Below are 16983 nucleotides of genomic sequence, written 5' to 3'. Positions count from 1 at the left end.
GCTGATGTTCTATATTACACATACTTATAGAAGACTGTCAGTCAGACCACAACTCCAAGCAACAGGGAGCACTTGAAATGGAGCAAATGTTCTCCGTTAATGCTCGATAAAACTAAAGATTTTAATGAGCAGTAAAGAGTTCACATCTCACTTTCGAAAATTGTGTAGCTTTGGCAGACTTCATCAATCAAATGAACCAAACTAATACATTCCGCAGAAACATTCACTCAGGAATCTGGCAGGTTTTATGTTGGGAAACCCTGGATGAACGCTTCAAGTGCAGGACGCTACTAAGGTTGAAAATAAGAGGATTCAAGATGGATCCATGCCAGTGTTGGTAGTGCTGAGTTTGGAAATATGAAACCTGTGGATTAAAATCTGTACTTTCAAGTTCCAAAGCTCCAACTTCGCTATGGCAATTTTAACCTGTTGCTTCAACCTTTGATGGCACGAATCCCACCAGCTCTCAGAGCAAGTCACACGCATCCCAGTAAATATAACACACTTAAACGGAGTTCAGTTTCTCCAACTTAAAATGCAGAAGTGCTTAATTCGTTGCCTGACATTAAGCTATTCTGAAAGCCTCAGATAGTAGGTCTCAGGAAAAATAAGGAAAATATTTTATTCAAACAAAATGTGGTCATGCAATCTCAGTGTTAAACTCTGAATTAGAATAGATTGCCTGATTTTAATTGGTATGATCCTATGTTGTTAAATTATTAATGGCTCGCTTAGCATGACCTTTAAGTGACTTAAAAATTGAATTAGCAGGTTCGGCATTTTTTAACACAACCCATATCAAACATTTGTCACTGACGGAATGACAAATGGAATGCCTCGTTTGCTGTTGAATTGCGAAGCACATACACACACACGCGCGTGCAGTTTTCCAGAAAGATATGGAAGCTGTGTAATGGAATAATTTTAAAAAAGAACTTCTAAATTCAGTTTTTTTTCACTTTTTTCTTCTTAATCTTCTTGTTGAACATCTACCAAATTACATATAAAATTACAGAGACCCTACAGCACCGAAATAGAACTTTAGGCCCAACTAATCTGTGCCAGTGTTTATATTCCACACAAGTCTCCTAACCTCCCTAGCCTCCCGCATGCCACTCTTCTCCGTTCTCTTCATGTTTGCATCCAATGGTGGACTGCCCCCCACCCCCACCAAAAACTTTTGGTAAGAATTTCACTGGAGATTTAGTTGAAGTTTGATATTGATGTGGACAATGGGATGTTGGAGTCATTGAAAACTGCCTGCCTTACTCCCTTCACTCATGTCTCCAGGACACTTCAGTAGACCTTCAAATACTGATGGCGTAAGGACAAAATAAAAACTAGGACATATGAAGGCTGTCCTTTACATTCAAAGAGCTTCTTAAACAGTACGTTATGTTAACTTATAATATAAACCATTATCGTAAAAATATTAGCTCTTCAGACTCCTAAACAAGTAAACATGTTTTACAAACAAGCATTTGTTTTCTGATACATTCTGGTCTTTACTAAATTGTTGATTTAGATTTCCAATTTAATTCCTTTCCCTCACCCCTACCCCACCTCTCCCCTATGCTCAGGTCCTGACCCCTGACTGCCCAGCGCCTTGGGACGTCCTCCCGACGTGAAAGGCGCTCTATCAATGTAATTTTTATGTTGTTGTTCAAAATAATTTCATAAATGAACCTTGGGAAACGTTTATGTTCAAAACTATTTTGAAAGAGATTAAAAAAAACTAATCAGTTGGTTTGAATTATGTGTGCAAATTTGCATGTAATGAAAATGTGTAAATTTGTACAACTCAAGAGAAGTAATTTATTGACTCTGCGATATGCGACATACCTGTGCCTACTGAATTATACAACAACAATATTTACATATCACCCTTCATGCATGATAGCATCTCGGAGAGCTGTATAGATATGGGATCGGACACTAAGCAATCATCACTAGATGAGGAGCAGTGCTGTACTCTTGTCTGTCTTGACACAAGCATATGGACTCTTGACCATTATTACTGACCAATGGCCTGCTCTGTAAGACTTACCTTATCAATTGATCCAAATGTGGACCTTGCATTGAGTTGTTCCCTCTTTGCTCCGTTTCACATTTCTGTGGCATGAATCACAGATTGGCTTGAAGTCGCGCTGCAGCCCACAGCCTGGAGATGTCAGCTATCGTTCCACTTGTACCTCCTGCGTTTGAAGTGTTCTGTGCAGTGACACAGCCGACAAGTGCCTCCAGCGAGCCCTGGTGCTTTCTGAGAATCACAAAGGAATCCTTCATGAACACCATCCTGCAGAAGCAGCATTGTCTCTTGCTCTAACAGTGCCTGCATTTATTAGTGCTGCAATTAAACTTCCCTTTGCTCTGCTCAAATAGCCACAAAAGGAAGCAGTGTGTGTGACAGTGTGTAAAAAACAAAAAAATGAAAAAAAACTTGGTTCAGTTTCAACGATTGTTCACACTTTATTTACCTGTTTAGTTTCTTTTCCTTTTCCCGATTACCATAATCTGCCTGACCACCAAAACACAAGTATGCCTTATACAGCAGAATCTATGCGCATATAATAGAGTAAGCCAATAGGGGAGGAATTCTTCAGAATTGTTAGCAGTAAAGAGAACAAGCAAGTTACTTTTCCCATCTCCAGAGACGAGGTCTTGGCTGAGGAGAAATTTACAAAGAGTTGTTGAAGGACAAGGACAGAACTTGGAGAATATACATTGAAAGTGAAATCAGAAAATTATTTTTCACACATTAGGCTGGAGAATGTGGAATATAATAAAAAATAAAAAAAATCCTTGGAATGTACTGGCTCAGGCCAATAATACAGAATCGAACAAGAGATTTAAAAAGGGAGACAGGCAAACACTTGGGAAAGGAAGGATATTAAAGTTTATGGAGAAAAGTCAGAGAAATTGGATTATAAAAGTATTGAAAGCTTCCCTGATCTATGAAACTGCAGAATTGACTTGATCGGGTGAATGGCCCCCTCATGTTCCTGTATTATCAGAACATATAAAGAATATGATTGTGATGTGGAGAATCTGGGCAGGAGAGGGAGGGAGATGGGGTAAGAAAGGTTGAAATAAAACTTTTTTTTCTGAATTTAAACCTGAAAGTTACCAATGTAAATTTGAATTATTCTGCATTGTTACTCTTTCCAACAAACCTCAGGTTTGTTTCACCTTAAGATCAAGTGCTATGAGCACCCACATGGCCAAGATTTCAATGCAGTCTTCCCAATGTTAGCGTCAGCAGCTGTGGCTGAGTTGGACGTGTTTCTATATTTAGGTAAGAGGACAAGACAGACACTTCATTAAATAAGAGGACAAGATGCTTCCCTAAGGAAGCAGGCTGTGATAAGACATGCTGCGCTTCCTACCAATCAGTCTAAAAGCATCATCAGGAACAGGCCAGAGAGCAAGTTTCAATTGCAGAATGATGCACAGCTCGGGGATACAGGAAGGAATCTTCAGGTGATCAGAGAGAATAAATTACAGAATGAGGAGGGAGCATTAAGTGTGTACTTTATCACAAAAAAGGCAGCTTTCTGAAAAATAAAATGTTTGAAAAGGATAAGACTAGAAATTACTTTGTATTCATCTTTCTCAGTTCCTGTTTTACAGTGCTGAACCTTCAGACAAAGCACCTATATCGAAGGATATAGTAGTTGCAATAGCCTGTATGATCTGCTCCCCTCTCCTTTTGTCAAGACTACCAGCCAGCTGATTCTGTTCTTCACGTTCTGTTGGTGTGGCTGATGTCCCCGATGGCTCCGTACCACACAGCAAATGAAGTAGAACAAAGATGCCCGTTTCTCTGTTCAATTGTCTGCCGCAGTTAACATTTTCATAAACCGCTCACCTTTTGGCTTTTCAGTCTCTGAATTTATAATGTCGTGGAATGATATTCACATCACCTCATTACCCAATTATTATAGTACCCTCCAGACTGCATATTCATATAAATGCACCAATCTGCACAGAATACAAAAGCTTTGTGAGATTGCATTCAGAATTTATATCCCTGAAACAATTTTTGAAATGTAAAGCTGAAACAGAGATAATTGCCTAATTTTAACAGTGTTTCAGGTTAGTAATACCACACTACGGGGGTCACAGTACAAAGTCAGACAAGGTTTTCCATTATGTAACAAATGACATATGATTTCCAGCATATGTTTGCTGATTACCATTCACCCTATGCTGCCAATCCTACTTAGTGGCATTGATAGGTCTTATTCTAACTTGGGAAGGCCACTGGGATGGTTTCTGTGTGAAGCTGAAAATATGCTGGTTTAGTAGAGGCGCCGAGATATTTTGTTCAAGCAGAGTAGACAGCACTCCAACTGTGCATCCAATTGTGTTAGTACAGAACTAGGGAGTTCAGAAAGCCATTAACATCCCTCAAAGAAAAAGTTAAGACTGAGCAACTGAACAACAAACCAGAAATGCTGGACATTCTCAACATCTGGCAAAGCAAATTTCAATATCTACCCTTTAAAAGGTCCTGATCAAAGGTCACACCCATAATGCTCAGCTTTTTTTCCCCTTTCTTTCAGGTGCTTATTTACCTGCTTTGCATTTCCCATATTTCTGCGTTTACTGATATTCTTCGCTTTGATAAGCAAAAACAAAGGCAGTAAGTCAGTGGCGGAGGAAGGTTAATCTATAGCTTGTGTAGTATCCGGATATAGCGTCACTCATTTCATTTCCAATTTCCGCTTTGCAGGAACTGAGGGACAGACACACAGAGAGAATAGCTGTATGGAGATTGTACGTCAAGTGTGGTATCCTGGGGGACTGGGACACATGCATCAGTTGAGATCAGCATTTGCCCATCACCTCAGCAGCGTGGGCTAAAGGAAACAGAGAGACAGGAAATTTACGAGCACAGTGGGATAAAAAGTGTCAAATTGAGAACATGATAATTATTGATAGAGACTCATCCTTAACTGACAGGAAAAAAGAATGCTTACAAAACTACAGAATTGAAGCAGAATTATTTTATAAAAAAACCACTACTCAGCAGGGTCACTGCTAGATTTGTTTTGTTTGAAAAGGTCACATCCTCAGTGTCAACGACAGCAACAAGATTGCATTTGTATAACTCCTTTCACGTCGGGAGGATGTCCCAAGGCGCTGGACAGTGTACAGCATTTCAGACCCGAGCTGGGGTCAGGGCGGGGAGAATGGAGGGGACGGGAAGGTTCTAACAAGAATTAAATGCCTGTTTATTAAGCCAATACTCTAAATGACAAGGTCTTTCAGAACACACAGTGTGAGGAATTTCCAGTGAAATGCAAAAATCATCTTTCCATAGATATTGATCTCAGGACTGCAAAGAAGCCTCAACACAAAACTGCTTTGGCTAATATCCTCCTGTTAAAACACTGACAAAAATGTCAATGTGCCATAAACAGCAAAGCCTTCACACAAGCTTCAAGACTGAGCTGCCAAACTAATGCACTCTGAGTACTGTAAACAGAAATGTCACGGACAACCAAGCAACATGATGCGGCAATTATCTTTATACAAGAAGTGACTAATGAAACGATTAGTAATCCACAACTTTTCCACACTTGACATAACATATTCGGTCCAGTTTCCTTCTCAGAGGTTTACTGCATAGGATTCTTGGCCCTGACATATTCAACTGATTCCCTGGTTTTACTTGTCAAACCAAATCTCTCATTTGCTGTATTTCACAAGAAGTCAGGATTTCTATCTTAATTTCATATATTTGTCACATTCAATGATGTACAATACTTCAGGAAATTTCTTCTCTACATCCCCCTCCATTTATTTTCTCACGCACCTCCCTTCTGCTCCGAGAGTAATATTTCCCAATGATTTAAACTACCGAGTTAACAGGAAGGCTGCTTCTGAGGTTTCAAGAGGTGCAAATATGCCCTAGGGAACACTTTTGACCATCAATAGACTCCAAAGACCATTAAAAGGCAGCCAGTGCGGCAACGCATGGGACAGTCCATTCATTCAGGTACATTCTGATTTACAACCTGCAATGGCTTTCAAAAGGCATGCTCACAGACAACAGAGCTAATTACCCTGAAGTATGTTCACAGAAATTTGTGCAGCCTGTTTAATAAAACAGATGACATATTGTTCTGGTTGAGGAGGTTCATTAATAATGGTGCACAGGAATAAAATTGACAGGTTTGAACATTAAACACCAAGTACGCCTTACTGAGCAAGCAATACATCAATTTTACTCAACTAAATGAAGAGGGAGATGTAGGTTTGGGACCGATTCACCACATGTTCGTCACCTCTGATGTGCTGCTGCGATATATTATTGTAGAGTTTATTTATTGTTCAAACCTATGTTTCCTGCAATGACACAATGGGACAGTGTGGGAACGTGATGATTCACAAAAAACAAAGGTGAATGCCTGGGACTTTCAGCATGTCAATTTCTGATACAGTATAATGTATATTTGTACAGTGACTCATGTTGGCAGGATATCTTAAAGTGCTTAACACTGCTGGCTGGGCACCCGAGTTAAGGTTGAGAGCCGAAGTGGGTGGAGAGGGAGAGAGATGCCCGAAAGAACCATCAGGGAAGTACGTCTTGAGATGGACATTGAACAAAGTGAGGGAAGGAGCTCTGTCATTGACAGAAGAATGCGCAAATAGGGCTAAAAACCTCCCCACTGGTGAGGGAGTACTCAATCACCCTCAGCACCTTTAAGAGTCATACCAAGAGCACAGTGGGTTGAAGATGTCTGGGAGCAATGAAGGTCAGTTGATAACTTCTGTGGGGATGTTGCCACACAAAGGAGAGAAAGATGCATCAAGAGTTATAATTGGGGTTCATCAACTCTTACTATGGGCTCTGTAGGCAGGCAGCTATTTGTTGACAGGTTGCCTCTATAGTAAAACAAATCTGGCGGTGATAAAACAACAACTTTGCATTTGTATAGCACCCTTCACACAGGGTAGCATCTGTGTTCCTTGATCCATGTGGTCATTTAAGACACTATGTTGGTCTTTTCTGAACCTGTACAGAATCTTCAATCCCTTTTGTTTCTTTAACAGCACTGATGTACGAAACAGCACAGCTTTAAATTTAAATAAGACGGGAACATTCAAGAAGCAAGAACATCCTGAAGCAAGCCCTCACTCTTCTTAACATAAGACATTCATAAACTAATGAGGAAGGCTGCAGAAAATGTAATATTAAATCTGTCTGACCTTGGGCACAGGTTTGCTCATTAATCACGCAGGATATTTCACACAGCACCTTTGTCTGTAATCCTACTGCAAATTAAAGAAGCAGGACCATGGACAAGCTCCCAACGACAATAATTTCTCTGTAATCCACTTTGAGCTTGGATGAATGTTCAGTTAGTTTGTAATTGATATTTTTCTTCTTTGTACATTTTCCTCTACTCGGCAAAGTGACCAATGGCCTGTAAATGTTATTGTGATTTCTGACACAAAATATACAGCCAATCCATTTTACAGCATATTCTGTGAAGCGCTTTGAGATGTCTCAAAGACATGATAAGGCACTATATCAAAAGCAAGGATTATTATTATATTTACTGCTCTGAACATGGGCCAATAGAAAACACATTTTTTTCCCCCCCACAAAGTCAGATAGTTGTGTTAAGTCGGATAGTTAGTGCCCAAGGTTCTAAGTCAAAGTCAAATCAAGTCGCCATTTGTTTTGTGTGCAACAGTGGAGTGTTTACAGGCTATGTCTGTGGGGCAGCCAAGATAAGCCCTCGCCAGATGTCCTACACACACACACACACACACACACACATTGTTTTCAGCAGAAAGTCATTGATCAACACTCAAACCACCTATCCCAACTACAGGGCACAGATGCTTAAGGCCAATTGCAATGCCTCTAAATCTACATTGTTGAGATCAGATGATGTAGCACTGAGCAATAATCAAATCTACAGCCATCTCCATGACTCAGTCCCCAACTGAGATTTTTGCTTTGGTTGCACATTGTGAAGGCATTGTTGTGAAATTCCCTTCATACTCTTTGCTTCCCTAACGAAGAAGAAAATGTATGTTAAAGGCAAAAAGTAAAGAGAGTACCACTACAAAGGAACACATATTCTTCAGATATACGTTAAATATTGATATTGCTAAATATCATCCATACACCAGCAATAGTATAATAATATAATAATACTTACATTTGATATAGCGCCTTTCATGTCAGGAGCATGCTTCAAAGCACTTTAGAGGATATACTGTAAAGTGTTGCGACTGTATTTGTAGATGAACATGGGAGCCAATTCGTACACAGGAATGTCCCACAAACAGCCATAAAGTGAATGACAATTTCATTTGGAGGATTGTTGCCCAGGATACCAGGAGAAACTCCTACACTTTTCGAGTAGTACCATGAGATGTTTAGCATCCACTTGAACAGGTAGTTGCAACTTCAATTTAGCATCTCACCTGAAGCAATGTTGGACATAGTGAGTACAGAAGTTGCTATACGTTGTGCATTAAACGCCATTTTGAAGTGTCTCACTGTGTGGAGGATTCCACTGGGAGTGTTTGAACCTCTGTTAATGTTGGTGGATTTGATCTGCTTGGCTTCAACATTCTTATTGTGAAAGTAACTTTCTCTACAAGGGGTTTGGACCCTGCACGAGTGGCACTTGTCAGCAAGGATTTCTTGCTCAAGTGAGCTTCAAGCTGAGGCTGCTGCAGTTCAGCCTGCGACAGCACAACAGGAGTCAGGTACAAAAGAGAAGGGATGCCCTCAGTCACTGTGGAGGAGCCAAAGTGATGCTTTTACAGATAGAACAATCAAGTTATAGAGTGCAGCTGGCATTGCGTGGATCTCATTTAAAAATCTCAAGACTGACACTGCACCATCAAAGGCCTAGGTGACATTTCAATTGAAAGTGTGTTACAAAGCTTATTAAAAATGCTTGTTCTATGAATACATTTCTCAAGTACCTCTAATTTCTTAATGTTCATTGTTGAAAACATTCAGGGAAGCCACTGTTCGCGAGGGCATGCTCCTGCACATCGCTGCATCCGTTAACAGCTGTAAGAAAAAAACCCACACCAATAACACTAGCTGAGGTAACAATTACCTCAGGGGAGGCAATAAAAATTGAACACCTCGGCTGACACTCCAATGTAGTGCTGGAGGAGGGTTGCATTGTCGGAGGAGCCACTTTGGGTTGAGACTGCAAACCAAGGACCTTTCTGCCTGTTAGGTGGATGTTAAAGATCCCATGGCCTGGGAGGACAGCTCCACCAAATGTTTCACCCTCTCACAGTATGGTCATGATACTGAATTTTGGTGGCTAGGCATGCCAAGGCACCAGTCTGCAGGACTCAAATTAACTTCTCCAGCTAAATTGGCCATTCACAACATGGCTCTTTGGGGGCGCTTGATGTGCACAATGTCTCATCACATTTGCTTACAAAAACAATCACTACACCCAATAATAATTACTGTAATTACAGAACTACCAAAAAAAAGCTCCCAAATTAATAATAATCCTTGCATTTGATATAGCGCCTTATCATGTCTTCGAGACGTCTCAAAGCACTTCACAGAGTATACTGTAAAGTGAATTTACTGTATATTTTGTAGGCGAAACGCAGCAGCTGATTGCGCGCAGCAGTGCCCCACAAACTGTCGTGGATTGAGTGACCACTTTTTTTTAATTAAAAAAAGGATTATTACCCTCGGAAAAATGATCCGCCGATCAACTAACAACAGATTCCTACTTACTGCTAACTAAACAGAAGTGTGTGGGTTAAGGAAACTTGCCTAAGGTTTCGCTCTGCCGGGAATCAAACCAAGGTCCTCTCACTTGTGAGGGGAGCACGCTAACCACTATGCTACAGGGCTTCACTTTGCTAAGAACTTACTGAAATCTACATGATTTGAGATTGTAAAACATTCCAAATCTTTGAATGTTTGAGTAACGTAATACTTTAAGCTTATTCGACAAGAAAAACATTACAGAACAGCTGATTATTTTGTCATCTAAACATTGTTTACAACAGTAACCCATAATTCATTTATTCATCTTTACAGTGCTTGTATTTTTCCTCAAAACAGCCAAACGGGAATTTCTCTGAGCATTGGTCGTTCCAAGAGAATCAAAATTTTCTGCGAATAAAATAATAATAATAATAATAATAATCCTTGCATTTGATATAGCGCTTTTCACGTCGGGAGGACGTCCCAAAGCGCTTCACAGAACACACTGTAAAGTGAATTGACTGTATATTTGTGGGGGAACGCGGCAGCCAATTGCGCACAGCAATGTCCCACAAACAGTCATGGATTGAAAATGACCAATTTATTATTGTTTTTGGTTTTGGAGGGATTATTATTAGGCTCTGTGTGGAGTAAGGAAACTTGCCCAAGGTTTTGCCCTCTGCCTGGAATTGAACTCAGGTCTCTCACTTGCAAAGCGAGTGCTCTAACCACTGAGCTACAGGACTCCAAGGCCTTAATTGACTGAATAGCAAGGAATTACAGTACTTCCTCACAAGAAACAATATGAATTGGTGTGTGTGCTATTTGTTTTGGGTGTTGTGCATAAAGTGAGAAGAACTGACAGTGAGATGCGCTGAATACTGATTAATTTCACAGTACATAAGTAACCAAAAAAAAATTCTAACCAAAAGAGGTGGGGGTGGCGAAAGAGAGGGAAACAAACTCAATTCCACATTGAAGCTTGACCAATCTATTCAAAAGGCCCCAGTTAGACAGCAGTCTTACGCAAGTAAGTTTGAAACAAAACAGAGCCTCAGGGTAACAAACACATTGAGACAAAGGATAAATGAGCAAGGGGAGGGTTCGAGGCAGAATTCTGGGTCAGCCACTAGTTAATAGCAATTCTCTCTTGAGCCCCAACAACCCCAGACTGCACTGGCAAAAGATAATTAAAAGTGAGGACATCAATGTAATCTTGGTGGGTGTCGATGCAATTTATTATGAATCATATTGGGAACGTTAATCATTTTTAGCACTCGGAGTATTTTTTCTAAAAAAACACTTGATTTTATAGGGTCTTAAATGGATGCTTCTCAAGTGCCGTTTCATTTGGAGGACAAATTAAATCCAGATTGAATAAGCATCAGAAATGGATGAAGTGGAAATGAAATGGTAAATCAAAACTGCTCCACCCCAATAATCTTCATGTTAATTTCATCCTTGAAAAACCAACCAGGCAGAGCTTTCCACCTCTGCAGCTGACAAAGAAGCAACACAGACACCATTGGTTTTATGACAACTGTCAAACTTTCCATTCACATCAAACGCAAAGTAAATTGGGATCAATTTGTTAACAGTGGATGGCAATAGTTCACTCAGTCAGCTGCCTCCGTATTTTACATTGTAATAGGGTTGAAAATTAATACCTAACACCTCAGAAAGCCAAGGGTCACGTGCAATAAGAATCATATATTCCTGCCAAACCATATCAGGAAATGAAACGCATTTTTCTGGTGACAAGACATCTGTCTTTTTAATGATGCACTATTTCACTGTGGACATTACAGCACAATTTGAATTCAATGATAATTAGCATTGAATATGTGCAAATTATGCTACGCTGCCAAAGCAATCTGCTCCTGCTAAAGTGATACTGCTAGAATATTCAAATAACATGTAATCCAGGAAATCAAGTCATATCAAAGCAAGGGTACACATCTTCAAAAAGAAATCTTTCATACAGGTATCAGCCCAGCTCAGTTTCTCCCCTGGACTTGGCCAACAATTTCTCAGATTAAAAACATCATTCACTACATAGCTGTTTGTGAGACATTGCTGTGCACAAATTGACTGCCACGTTTGCTAACAAATACACAGTCACCACACTCTGCAGAATATGCTCTGAAACACTTTGAGATGTAAACTTATGCGAAGAGATAGAAAATTACTTGCTGAGGGCATTCTCTCTAAGCCTACGAAGTAGAAAAGGAACACAAATGCAGATACACACAGTATGAAAATAGCAGTTCAACTATAGTGTTTAGCTTAGTAGAACAGTGATCATGGTAGTTTGGGAAAACATTTGAAATTGATTTGATCCAGTCATTCACACACTTGGCAACACCACAAAGTGAAGCACTACACCTTACTAACAATGCGATAGTACATTCTGCAGAATAGTGCAGAATGTTAGTTTTTGTTCCCAAAAGAAGCTTGTCCAGATTAAATACGCCATGTTGAAACACAAAAGTCACTTGAACAAATCATAATCTTGCCCAAGCTATAACTGGCAGCACCAAGCCTGATTCACTGGTCTATTTTAATTTCAACATTCACTAGCATCTTCCAGTGGTAATGCCAAATCAATAGAACAGTAATGTGGTTAGGAGAAGACGATTAATAACTGATGGATGCAATGCATCAATAACGCCACCCAGGACCTCTGGAGGGGCGGAGGTGTGGGAAGTTGGAGAATTCAAGTGGGTTTGTATTTCTGAACCTCACAGTGTTATTATGCTGTTGATTGTCCACTGTCCGGCAGCCCCACAAAAACACAATGTCCTGCCTGGCTTTCACGTTAGTGAAAAGCTTTAAATCACTCATGTCACACTGCTTACCTTCCAATAACGGTACCTTCTTAATAAATTGTAGCAATACTATCCTGAAATCACCTCCTTCATCTCCTGCTAAATAATTCAAGAAGTGAAGTGTGCTTTCCGGCTGGATTTATATCCATGTCACTAATACTGCTGAGCACAGTTGCATTATTTTGCTAAGTGGTTGACTACTATATATGCAAATATTTATTGACATTTATAGCTGAAAGTGACAAGGTTGCCAGACGCCTCAAACACGATACAGCTGTATAACGTTAAAACTGTTACTTGTACGAGCATTTAACAGCCCTTAAATTGGTCAAGGCTTGTTTCACCCTCCGCTTGACTGCATGGAAAATGAACACTCACAAATGAATTTCTAATTTATCTTCTTTATTATCTCTACAATGCAGATGGCCCATGTAATAAAACCCTCCAAGAATGTTTTTTTCCCCTTCCTACAATTTCTCTTGGAAACAATCTCAGTTTAACAATTGCCTCACAGGGTCTGCCTGCATTGAGAGAGAGATAGGATGCAGACTGAATTAATTTCAAAGCCTGTCTTGCCACTTGTTCCGCAGAATGTTAGTTCTGGCGCTGACTGAAAAATCAATCATTTAGTCTTGTCCATCACCATCCAGCAGGCAGTTCCATGCTACTCCCTGACCACCTTCAATAATGAGCTCTCTTACTGAACAATCCCATCACTGAACTCTGCACACTTCTCGCTTGATATACGTTTGGTTCCCAATGCCCTTTGAACATACAACAAGGAAGATTATACAGTGCAGATATTGCCCAAATGTCGCCACCCCAAGTCTTTCCATTTCCAATACAGTTCTCTCTGCCACCAGCAACTTCAGCCACACAACACTGAGCTATGTGAGATGTTTAGCTGTGCAAGTTATACCTCGGCTCAGTGATGGCAACTTGTCCATGCCTTCTGTTTGGCAGCAGGTGATCGACAGCGTGAATCAGGTAAATTAGCTAAATCTGCTCCGGTGTAGATTTCTCCCAAGCCGGTTGAATGGGTACATTTGCAGTCTGAGTTTAGAGACTGTCGATTGATCAAGTCAACAGGAATAGGGGAAAACTGTAAACAAAATCTCTTTGGATCACAGCATAGGATACCGTTTCTTTCTTTTGTGCATCAATCTCTCAATCATCACAAATTAAAAGGAGCATTAGAGGAGCTCTATTTCAGCTCCCTATCCAACATACCCGACAACAAAATATTTGATGTGCTCTTTGGAAGGAAAAATAAGTGCATTCAGATTTAAACTTTAGCCAACTTTCTGAATTGTATTGATTTCTGAGATTTGGCAGCTGAATGAGCCTGAAGTCGTGTAATATCTTTACAAACATGCAAGTTCTTTCCTCTTTGCTATCAATTTCATCTGAAAGGACACAACGCAGCGACAACCGCGACCTGCTAGAGACTGTACCAAATTACTGTGATCTTAATTTCAACAGTAACAACCATAGCAAGGGATGTGCAATGTGTATGGAATGTATGAAATAGATATTTATTGTACTTAGCCTGACATCAGTTTGAACGAAAAATGAATTGCCCCAAATTAAAATTTGCCAAAAGTCCTAGTAACGGTGAGTGATGTTTTTAATAAAAATCACAGAATCACAAAGCTTTTCTCTCTATAGGGGCTGTGAGCCTGAAACTCAATGCAGATTCTTAATAGACACCTTCTATCACCTTACTTGTATCTTTGAGATATGTCTCATTGTTCATCAAAAGTGTCCTGGTGATTACCTGGAAACTCTTTACTCTTCTCCAGGGAGATGTGGGCACTGCTGAAAGGTTCAGGCCAATACAGGTCAGTGCTGTAGTATTCAGCTCTCAATATATAACGAGTTTGAATTTGGTACTTGAAGTGTGGGTTCATCAATTTGATATAAGATAAGAGGAATCCTTACTGACAGCAGTTGTTTTTCTTTGTAACGGTTAATTAGAGTAAATTAGGATCCAGGATTGTATTTTCCAACATGCCCACAAGGAGAAAGAGCAGAGATGGAAGAAAATACAATAAAACAATGCATTGTGATAAAACCTAAATGCTACATAGTTCTTTGATGAACTTGTTTCACGAGTTTCTTCCCACCATGTACCAATGAAGTATGAACCATTCAAAATATCACGATCAAACATCTGAGATATAGGGAGGTGCCAGGCATGAAGAGATTTGATCTTTCTTCCAAGTTGTCAAAATGATCCACAAAATGTGGTGATAAAGTAGCTAACATTCTGCCTCAGGTATTAATTTTAAGTTATATCAGATATTTATCTAGATTGTTGTCCTGATGGTTTATACAGGCTCCACTTGGACCTTGTAATGATTCTTCTGGAACAAACATCAGAAAAACTGGCAGTGGGTTTGTATCCCAAAGGCGCACTGAACAGAGATAGCAGAGAAAGATAGTAGAATCGTAGCACAAAAGCCATTCAGCCCATCCACCATAACTTCTTAATCTATTGGTGCTAACTCTTCTAATACCAATTGCCTTCTCTTTCATTTTTAGCTGTGCAAGTCATACCTAGGGTCATGTTTATTCTTCCTGTTGCAATTTGAAACTGGTATTTTGCTCAGAGCTGAATTTTAACAAGAAGTTAGATTGCATTTTTAAACCATCTTTGAGAAACTTCTGATCATTCTGTATAATGACTGGATCAGGTAGCCAGGCTGAGGCAGGCTGCTGAATTCTTTTTTTTTTAAAAAAAAACAGCTTGATGGGAAGATGGTAGGATAGGTATTTGGAGCAGAGAGCCCAGAGTGAGCTACGTCTGGAGGGAGGCGAGGCCAGAGTGAGAAGGAATTGGGTGAGAGTGGGAATTAGGTGCAGAGGGGGAAGTATATCTTCTAACGATAATATAGAGATAAATAGAGTGAGAGAATGACCTGGCAGGTGATGTATGAGGAATGTGGTATGTGGGAATTGATGGAGGGCAACCTGAGCCTAGGCGACTTCATCTGCAGCAAATGTCTGCAACTGAGGAAGCTCCAGGTTAGAATAGCTGAGCTGGAGTCTCAGGTGGAGACACTGTGCAGCATTAGAGATGGGGAGAGCTTCCTGGAAAGTTTTATCCTGGAGCCAGATACTCCCACGAGTTCCAGGGAACATTCCATTGCCAGCCACGGACAGGACTGGGTGACGGTCAGACAGGCAAGTAAGGGGACCCGAAAAAAAGGGGCAGATGAACCCCAGGCTTTAAGCTTGTCCAAAAGGTATGAAATACTTGCAACCTGTGCGGACAAGGACGTCTGTGAGAAAGATGGGCAAACTTACCCCAACACCTCTATACAGGAGGCCACAGGCCACACTGGGAATAGTCAAAAGGAATATAGTGGTAATTGGGGATGAGACAGTCAGGAAGACTGATGGACTTTTCTGCAGCCGTAGCAGGGAGACAAAAGACTCTGTTGCCTTCCTGGGGCCAGGGTGAAGAACATCACTTCTGGGCTGGAGAAAAATTTGAAGCAGGAGGGAGTGGATCCAATAGTTATGATTCGCATAGGAACCAATGATGTAGGTAGGACAGGTAGGGATGAGTTGAGAAGCAAGTTCCGGGAATTGGGAGTTAAGCTAAAGAGTAGAACTTCGAGGGTATTAATATCGGGATTATTACTTGAGCCAGGGGCAAATTGGTAGAGGCAAAAAAAAAATTAAAGAACTGAATACCTGGCTAAAAGAATGGTGCGGAGGGCAGGGGTTTCACTTTATAGGCCACTGGCACCAGTATTGGGGGAGACAACAACAAGATTGCATTTATAGAGCGCCTTTCAAGTCGGGAGGACGTCCCAAGGTGCTGGACAGTTGGGTCAGGACCCGAGCAGGGGGGAAATGGTCAGGGTGGGGGGAGGGAAGGGAGGGAGTGAGGAGGTGGTAGAGAGTCGAGAGGGGAGCTGAAGGCACGGTAGAAAAGAAAGGTCTTGAGACCGGCCTTGAAGGTGGAAAGGGAGTAAGCAAGGCGAAGGCACTGGGAGATGGAGTTCCAGAGCCTAGGGGCTGAAAGCCCGGCCACCGATGGTAGGGCGGTTAGGGCGGGGGATGTGGAGGAATGGAGGGTAATGGTAGGTAAGTAGGGGGATAGTAGGTCAGAGAGGTAGGAGGGTGCAAGACCGTGAATGGCCTTGTAGGTGAGGATCTTAAATTCGATCCTCTGGGGGATGGGGAGCCAGTGGAGGCGAGCGAGGGTGGGAGTGATGTGGTTCCGAAGCCTGGTGCGGGACAGTACACGAGCTGCAGAGTTCTGAATGACCTGAGTTCTGAGACGGGAGCTATTCCAAAGGAATGGACTACACCTAAACTGGGCTGGAATAAATGTCCTGGCACCATGAATAAATAGGGAGGTCGACGGGGCTTTAAACTACTAAGGAGTGGGGGGTAAATTCAATCACATATAAT

General features: G+C 40.9%; 1 protein-coding gene across 4 annotated transcripts in view; it reads right to left on the bottom strand.

The window, feature by feature from the left end:
* The window catches only part of LOC103175217 (alpha-(1,6)-fucosyltransferase), a 220056-nt gene that overhangs the window by 94390 nt on the left and 108683 nt on the right, over nucleotides 1-16983 (bottom strand). For 3 of the 4 annotated variants that reach the window (XM_007888092.2, XM_007888095.2, XM_007888090.2), the window contains one exon: nucleotides 2048-2260. The exons of the other annotated variant lie outside the window; for it this stretch is intronic. The gene's annotated coding sequence lies outside the window, so the exon portion shown is untranslated. The remainder of the gene's footprint in view (nucleotides 1-2047; nucleotides 2261-16983) is intronic. 4 annotated transcript variants of the gene reach the window in all.

This window comes from Callorhinchus milii, unplaced genomic scaffold (genome assembly GCF_018977255.1).
Source record: "Callorhinchus milii isolate IMCB2004 unplaced genomic scaffold, IMCB_Cmil_1.0 Scaffold9, whole genome shotgun sequence".
In the NCBI taxonomy this organism is placed as follows: domain Eukaryota; kingdom Metazoa; phylum Chordata; class Chondrichthyes; order Chimaeriformes; family Callorhinchidae; genus Callorhinchus; species Callorhinchus milii.
This window is presented reverse-complemented; position numbering and strand designations above follow the sequence as displayed.